Source organism: Oryzias latipes, chromosome 10 (genome assembly GCF_002234675.1).
Source record: "Oryzias latipes chromosome 10, ASM223467v1".
NCBI classification, from domain to species: Eukaryota; Metazoa; Chordata; class Actinopteri; order Beloniformes; family Adrianichthyidae; genus Oryzias; species Oryzias latipes.
The window spans coordinates 20,700,434-20,708,738 of NC_019868.2; positions in this window are offsets into that span (position 1 = coordinate 20,700,434).

Genomic DNA, 8,305 nt, shown 5'->3' on the forward strand with positions numbered 1-8,305 from the left:
CTGGCTTCATTCTCTCACCCAATTTGAAGACTTAATCAATATTCTTAACAATCATTCCTCCATATCAGTTATTTATTTATTTATTTATTTATTTATTTATTTATTTATTTATTTATTTATTTATTTATTTATTTATTTATTTATTTATTTATTTATTTTTTCTAACTTGTCCTGTCCAACAGCTGGGCAGACAGATGAGAGCTGAAGGCCTCTTGTGTTGGACATGTTTTACTTTTACAACAGGGGTTATGAATCTTCTGACAAACCAGAGGTATGTCTGAATAAACCCCTTTTGTAATCGAGGCCAGACTTTATTCATTTTAATTAGTTTTGAAATAATCCTTTTGTGTTGGACCGGACGGAAAAGGAAAGAAGGGTAGAAGAGAAAGGGATGTTAGAAAGAGGGGGATCATAGGAGGGGGGAGGGGGGTAAAACCATGAAGCAGCATAAAGCAACAAGCTACTGGATGTTTATCATTACGGTAAGGTACAGATAGAATGCAAATTTCAAAGGGGCGGGGCCTGTCCACACACACACTCAAATGTTATAAACACACCTGTTAGCTGCAAAGATGACCACATGTCAACATGTACACAATACAGATAGTGTTCACACACGCACACATATGCCTACTAGCCAACTAGTGCGAGATATTTCATTCATTCACGCAATTTGTTAGTGCAAAGGTGAGCTAACACCTGTGCTCCGTTGAGTGTTTATGTTCTTCTAAAATGGGTGATGGAATGTGGGAAGAAGGAGGGGGAGCAACCAGTCACCCCCACACCCAGACCCCCGCCGCAGCAGCTGCGGCAGCCAGAAGCCCCCAACGCCACGCGGCAGCAGGCAGAGAACAACTGCCCCCCGGGCGCCCACGCCCGCCACCTAGGCCAGGGCTAGCAGGGCCGCCACGAGGCCCCCAGAGCCAGAGAGCAGGGAGGCATGGGGGGAAAGAGAGCGCCGCCCTAGCCCAACCAGGAGAGCAGCCCCCCCGCAGCGCCAGGAGGGCCCAACGCCGGGCCCCACCCGAGAGGGGTGCCCACAGCCCCAGACGAGCACCCCATCACCACCCAGGTGTCCCAGACACCCCCCCGCCCCAACCCCAGGTACGAGCCAGGACCCCCCAAGGGAGACCCGCTCCGCGCTCCAGGCAGCCACCCACCAGGGCCACAGATGATCCAGAAAGGTGCAAGACAGGGGTCAACCGCCCCCGCCGAGGAGGGGGGGCACCCCAGAGAGAAGGGGGCCCCACAAGGGTTGTTGTAGACATGGCCCGACCAAGTTCGGCCACAGATGGAAATTGGCGAGGCCCAGCACCCGGCGGCAAGGACCAGAACCCACCCCGCAGGGACACAGACACCCCCGGCTCAGGTGTGATATGATCCCTGGTTTCTGGGCTTGCCAGAAAGCTCAGGGATCCCCCTCCCTGCGTGGGGAGAGCACCGCCAGGCCCAGGAAACCGGCACCCAGGGGACACGGCCGCCGTTGCCAAGGGTCCCGCACGCCCCACCAGGGATGGGGTAGGGGACAGATGGTCCAAGGTCCCACCTTCTTTGTGACATGACTGTGTGCGTGTGTGTTAGTGAGGGTGTGTGTGCGCATGTGTGTGTCCTCCATATCAGTTAAACACACAATAGACCTTCAACAAATTAACTTTCTTGAAGTAAGTTTTTTTTACAAATCAATCCAGACCAAGGTTTTCTTTAAAACTATTAATACTCATGCATTATTACATAGAGTTACCATCCATGTTTTCTACTAACCTTTTACACTTGTATAAATTATTGTGTGTTGCACATTTTTCTCTCTTTTTTTATTTCGAAATCTATATTCTCTTCAGCTACAATACAAACCAAAAGTTTGGACACACTTTCTCATTCAAATGAATGGGAAGACTTTGAGGAACCTTTAGGGCACGCTGCTAGCAAAGAGTTAGAGCAATAAAGCCTAGACATAACAAATGCATGAGTTTTTCAGCATCACTTTTGGATAACATATTTCTTATATGGTGGTGCGTAGGTGAAAAAAGAAATGCAGCTTTACAATCCTGTGATATGTTAGTCTTAAATTATACATGCTGGTCAAATAAAAACCCTAGGTTTCCATTTGTAATTGGAGGCTGTACTTATGCCATCCAGGGAGACTATCTGATCAGACAAAGCCTCTCTTAGGTTTTTAGGACCTAGTCTAATGACCTCAGGAAGCGGGCCTCCTGCCTCCTGAAGGACCCCAGTCACCCCTTACATGATCCGTTTTCCCTGCTCCCTTCAGGCAGGAAGCTTCTGAGCATAAAAAGAGCAGGACCACCAGACTGAGAGGCTTTTTCCAAAAAGCTCCAAAACTGCTCAACTCAGGACGACCCCAGTTTTCTTTATTAGCAATGTTCAATTGAAATTGTATTTAGCTCAATTTTGACTATATTGATATTTTATTTACGATGTTGGCTGGCCTGGGACAAGAGTTATCATTTCTTTTCGGCCTGTGGTAAAATGACAAAGATCCTTGAAGTTTCTAACTAACAGTGACATCTCCTGCCTGCAGGGGGAGACATCTTACACAAATGTTGCCATTCAGTATAGCAAAAAAATTATGTAAATGTTAATGATGATCAGGGTCAAAATAAAGATTTATGTAACTGATAGGAACCAGGTTTGTTTAACAGGAAGACTACCATCCTCATTTACCATGTAATTTTGTATGAGTAGATAACCTAATGAAATGCTAAACGGATCGTCATTATGTAGCGCTGATATGCCAACACTAGATGGACCCAGAACATAATGCATTTTCTGCAGTTATGGTTTTTCACCAGATTCCAGCAACATTTGTCTCTTCTTTTTTAGGTAACTATTTTGTACAGGTAGAAATTTGCAGCAAAAACGTAGGACTATTTAAATTCCTTTGACTCTTTTTACAAGCCGAGATTGGAGTGTAATTGAAGGCGTCTGCAGTTGTTGATCAAGTGTCATAACTCTGCAGCTGTTGAGAATTACAAGGATAGGCAGTAGGCTCTGTATGGGTTTTGATTCGTAACTGTGCACTGGAATGTTTTCCAGATGCCCGAAGACCGTAACAGCTGGAATGAAGTCACCAAAAATGATCTCAGTTTCAAGAGAGGAAAGTTGGGGCAAACAAAGAAAAAGGGAAAACGGTGATGATGTCATATTTGTGTGCATGTGTAGGACAGGCAGATGGGGCAAGTGTGGGGAACAGAGAAAGGCTGTGTCACAAGTGTAAAAGAGGCGGGGCTTTTAACATTGGCTGCTGTTTTTTTGTTATTTTATTTTTTTCCTGCCTTTACGTTATATCAGATCTGCTTTCCAGTGAGGTCAGATTCAATTTGTTTGGGTAAGCTTTCTTGTAGCAGAGTTTTGTTATAGTATTTTCTCTGGGAAGGATAAATGGCAGTGCACCTCCTGGGATTAAAAGATAATTCAGTGTGTGGAAATAATATCTCTTACTGTCTTGTCGTTCCTACACACTCCTCTAAATAAAGAGTCTCTCATAAAGACAGACTGGATTTATAGTGTATACGCTGAAGAAGTCATTGTGTGATGAATTACAAACATCAGGGACTTAAGAGTCAAACAACATTTGAGTGCTATATCTAGGCTTTTGTAGATTTACATAATACCTCTCAATGTATTGTTTTTAATTCTGATTTACAGTCATTTGGCACAGTTCTGTAATCGAAAACCTGTGTTTTGGAAAGTGCAGAACATTTCAATCTTACTAGTTTGCAGAATTGCTGGTAGTTATCAGAATTTCTAAACCTGAAACTAAAGGAAGAGCCTTCAGCTATCAGCGTTCTCTACTTTAAATACCAGCTCTCTACTTCAGTTCAGGAGGGCGACACCATCTGTACCCTTTGAGTTATACTTCAAATTTTAATGTGCAAATAAGATTATGGGTCAGGTTGGCTTGGGTGACCCCAGCCATGTCTTTAATTGGGTTTCATCTTTTCTTTAGATCTTTCCTATGTCTGTTGTCTTTTTCCATCCCTGAATGTTGTTGCAGTAGCTAACATGCCTGTCTTGTCTTGGAACAGATGTTTTAGTGTGTAGTGTGTTTTAACTGCAACAGATGGCCGCCATTATTGAATCTAGTTCTGCAAAAGGTGTCAGCTTATCCGTATACTCTACACTGAAAAAGTGTAGTTGGTCCATTTTTAGGCAAGTAACAAAATACAATTTTGTATGTATAATATACAGACAACTTATACTACATGACGAACACTCTGGGACGAAGGTTTCATTTATGTTCAGTTACAATCAAGATAAATGCATTTAAGTCTTACTGCTAAACTCTATTATTGCACACCTAAAGACCAATTACATGGAATTTAGCATCCAGAGGCTGCAGGGGGCATTTAATGATGCCCTCAGGATTTTGTCAAAGACCACAGTGCAGTGGTGTTTGTGTAGAAGTCAACATTATCCAAGCTCTTTTAGGAAATCTTATGTGGTTTTCTTGAACGTCTTAATGCTTTGGAGAATTAAATCATTCTAACCCTCACCAACAATCAGGCACAACACCCTTCGTTGCCAGTCCCCATTTTGAGATACTGGTATGGACGTCTTTTTGAGCCCTTAAGCTTTTTAACTTTAAAGTTTATGATTCATGTTTTTCTTATTTTCTGCTGCATAACTTATTTTTGTTTATCGTTTTTGACGTTTGGATCTGTAATATAAATTCTATTAAATTATTTTAAATGAACTGGGTGATTTAAATAAAAAAAAAACAATTATGAGTAGTTCTAGTTTTCCTTGGTTTGATTTGTTATCTGGGACTCTCTTTGTGTAGCACCTTAAAACCTGGTTGTGTATTTGCAAACTTAAAAATGAAAATACTTTAAAGGTAAAACTGCCTACATTAAAATGCATTTAATGTAGGAATTTTAATAATACCTACACTTGATAATAATTAAGTGCAGATTACTATTGATAAATATTCTGCACTTTCGGCAACTATGTAAATATATCTGCTTGTTTTCTACTCCTTTAAGAAACAAAGCAAACTTCAATGAATATTTCTATTTAGTGAATCTAATGTGACATGCGTGCACTGTCTGCCTAACTGTATATGTTTATTTATAACTATAATTTCTTAAACTGCGAAGAGGGTATCTTTTATCTACAGTATTTCTTTCTAATAAATGCATTACTTGATATCTGAAATGGGTTTCAAGTATCTGTATTTTGTATTTCTATTTTGAAATATTTCATTATTTTAAGGCTTGACATAAACTAACGAATCAAATAAAAATAAAAAAACAGACCTAACAATCACACATGCATGTCAAGAAAAATATTCATGTTTCATGTTTTGTGCAGCAATAAAACTTAAACACTCATTTTTTATTTGTGCTTCGAAGTTTTGCATCCGAACAATAAAACTTTAAACAATCCAGCCTCAGTTTTACGGCACTATATTTGGATTGTAAGTGTTGATTGTCAAGTATCAAATTTGAGAGCTTACTTGAGAGCTTTAAAGCCATCATGGTTAGTTTCAGATTGTAGTCATTGTAGCACATAAGAATTTCAAAAGACTTTATCGACTCCTTATTTTTATAAAAAAAAAATTCTCAATTGATACTCAAACCACTGACTGAATTCATTTGCAGGCCCTGATTTCAGCCCCAGAAAGCCAACGTCCCAAGACACTACCAAGTAAACACACTTTCCCAATTACCTTATCCGGGAGAAAGCCGTATTCAGGATAAGATATAGGTATACTGATTATATTCAAATTTTTCCGGGATGTAAACACCTTATTTACAATAACAGCAACCACGGGAGGGGATGCAGGAGTTTGCATTGTACCTTCTGATGTTCTTTTCATCAGCTGGCACAGTTAGCTGACTGAAAGTCACGCCAAAATTCTCTTTTTCGTTCATTTAATTTCTTTTTTAACTCTTTGGGTGATCTGGACAGCACGGTAATGAGCCTCGTGGCTCATCCGAAATCCTTTTTTCCCCCGTAAGCGGCTGTTAGTAAATTGCAATGCAGATTATCTAAAATTGTGATGCCACACAACACGAACAGGATGGCGGTCATTTCCCCAAACGAGATGGGATTTGTTCCTGGAAAAAAAAAGAATTGCTCCATGACGTCACCCTCCACTGATGGTGTATTGTCCAGAATACGCTCATAAACAGGAATATTCTTGTTGCTGCCACACATGTAAACATGTTATTCAAAAGATCCTTTTATCCTGCGTATGATCTTTATTCAGACTATGGTGTGCACGTAAACATAGCCATTGTATGTTGCATAACCATGTTTTTTTTGCAACTAGTATGGTTTTTGCGTAAAAAAAAAAATCTGTTTGGGCATAACAGAGAAGTTGAAGATCAAAGAAAGCAAAGATTGAATGAATGGATGAATAAGCCCCTACCTGATATCATCTCTATAGAATGATGCTTCCTGTCACCTTTTTATTTTATTGGTTCAGCTGTGCACATTAGAAAAGGTAGCATGTGGCCATGGAGCAGCTTTCTCTCTTCTAAAAGGCAACGCACAAAGACTTTAACTAGGTGCTGGTGGGGGGAGCAGTGTGGACAGAGCCGTTTCCGCTCAGTGGGACTTCTTTTAAAATATTTTGCACCAAGAAAAAAAAGTTTACGTAGGTTCGGCAAAAGGATAAAACTGTGAGCAGGTTTTTCTTTCATGTATTCTGCATGAAATATTTATGCAGTACAACCATGTATATTTTTAATTTTCCAATTCCCTTATATTTTTTACACCTAGGCAGATTCATTTGGGGGAAAAAAAAGAGAGGAACTGCTTAATTTATATTATCATATTTGACTGCCATTGCTAAATGTAGCTTTACAAAGAGTAAATTGTTGTTGGTCTGTCAACCGGGTTTAGAAATTCAACCCATAACTACAGACTAGTGCGTATTATGCACAAAATACAAAATTGTAGTAGTATTTTGAAAAAAGCACTTTTCTTTTTTTTTTTTTTTTTACCTGTGAGATCTGGACTGTACAAGTTCTCAGAAATAGAAATGTTTTGGATTTGGGATGTGTTCGGACTGGCATACATGTCAGTCAGATCTGGCAACGTTGGTGACGAGTTGGACAAGAATCTTTTTGATTGAGGTCAAGTCATCTGTGATGAATACCCGGATCATTTGCATCATGCAGTAGCACATCAGTGGCATCTGAAAAAGTCTTTAGAGGTGGCTCAGGGTATTGTTACTGCAAATCTTATCAGGATCTGAAAACTCTTCAAAATAGCATGCAGCAGAGTTGACCTTGTATGTTTTGACGTGCTATCTGGCTCAAAGCGGCAACATGAACAAGCATCAGACTTGCATTTAGAGCACTTGATTCCAGATCTCGAAACTGATCCCTGACTTGAAAATGTTTGAAACTTCTCAGTTAATTTGAAAGTTCAGACAGTTTGAAAAGTTTCGTTATAAGTTTCTCTCTTGACACGAGTGGTTTATTCATGAAAATTACGCTCTGTAGGGCTTGCATCACTATCATACTTCTACAGTCAGAATATGGATTGGCGCCACATGGTTTATCATCCTCTCCCAGGAGAATAGGGCTAATGAGGGAGTGGTCTGAAAGGTGGAGGGCTTTATTTTTTTTCACCTTATCACCTTTTGACATACTGCTTACAAACAAGAGGCTAAAGTTTAAATTTGGCACCATTCTGTCTGAAAATCCTGATTGGGAGGGAGGGGGTTTAACTACCCCCAAGTGCTTGGCTCTAAAAAAGGCTCTTGCACATATGCAACATTTAAGACTTTTATAAAAAGAAACTTTTCTCAGAGAAGCCACATTCATAGCAAGAACATTGTGAATGGGTGTAGTCTTTCCAGAGAATGACAACATATTATTTTTTTAAATAATTTATAAAAAGGAAGGTACCATAAAAATATAGATACCACTAAATACTTAATCCAAATTGAATTTGTGAAACATCAAATAATATTGAGACCCCTAAAGTTTGTCAAAAACAGTTTACACTGAACATCGACACAAACATCCCTACTGTTTTTGTCACCCGAGTACATTTTAATAAACTTTGTCAGATTCAGTGCATCCCTCAGAAGGGTTGTTTATTTGAACTGTAAGCGCCCTTAAATATTCTTGTGCTGCTCTCCGTTTCTATGAACCCAAGGAGCTTCAGCCTTTTTTATTATAATCTGTGGGTGGTGGGGAAGTTTGAAAAAAAGAAGCTGCTTCATAAACAAAGTGTTGTTGTTTTTGTCTGACAACTTTATCAGACTGTCTCATGAGGTCACCGACTGCTGTCGGTGTTTGTGTGTGTGTGCATAAAGTGCCTACAT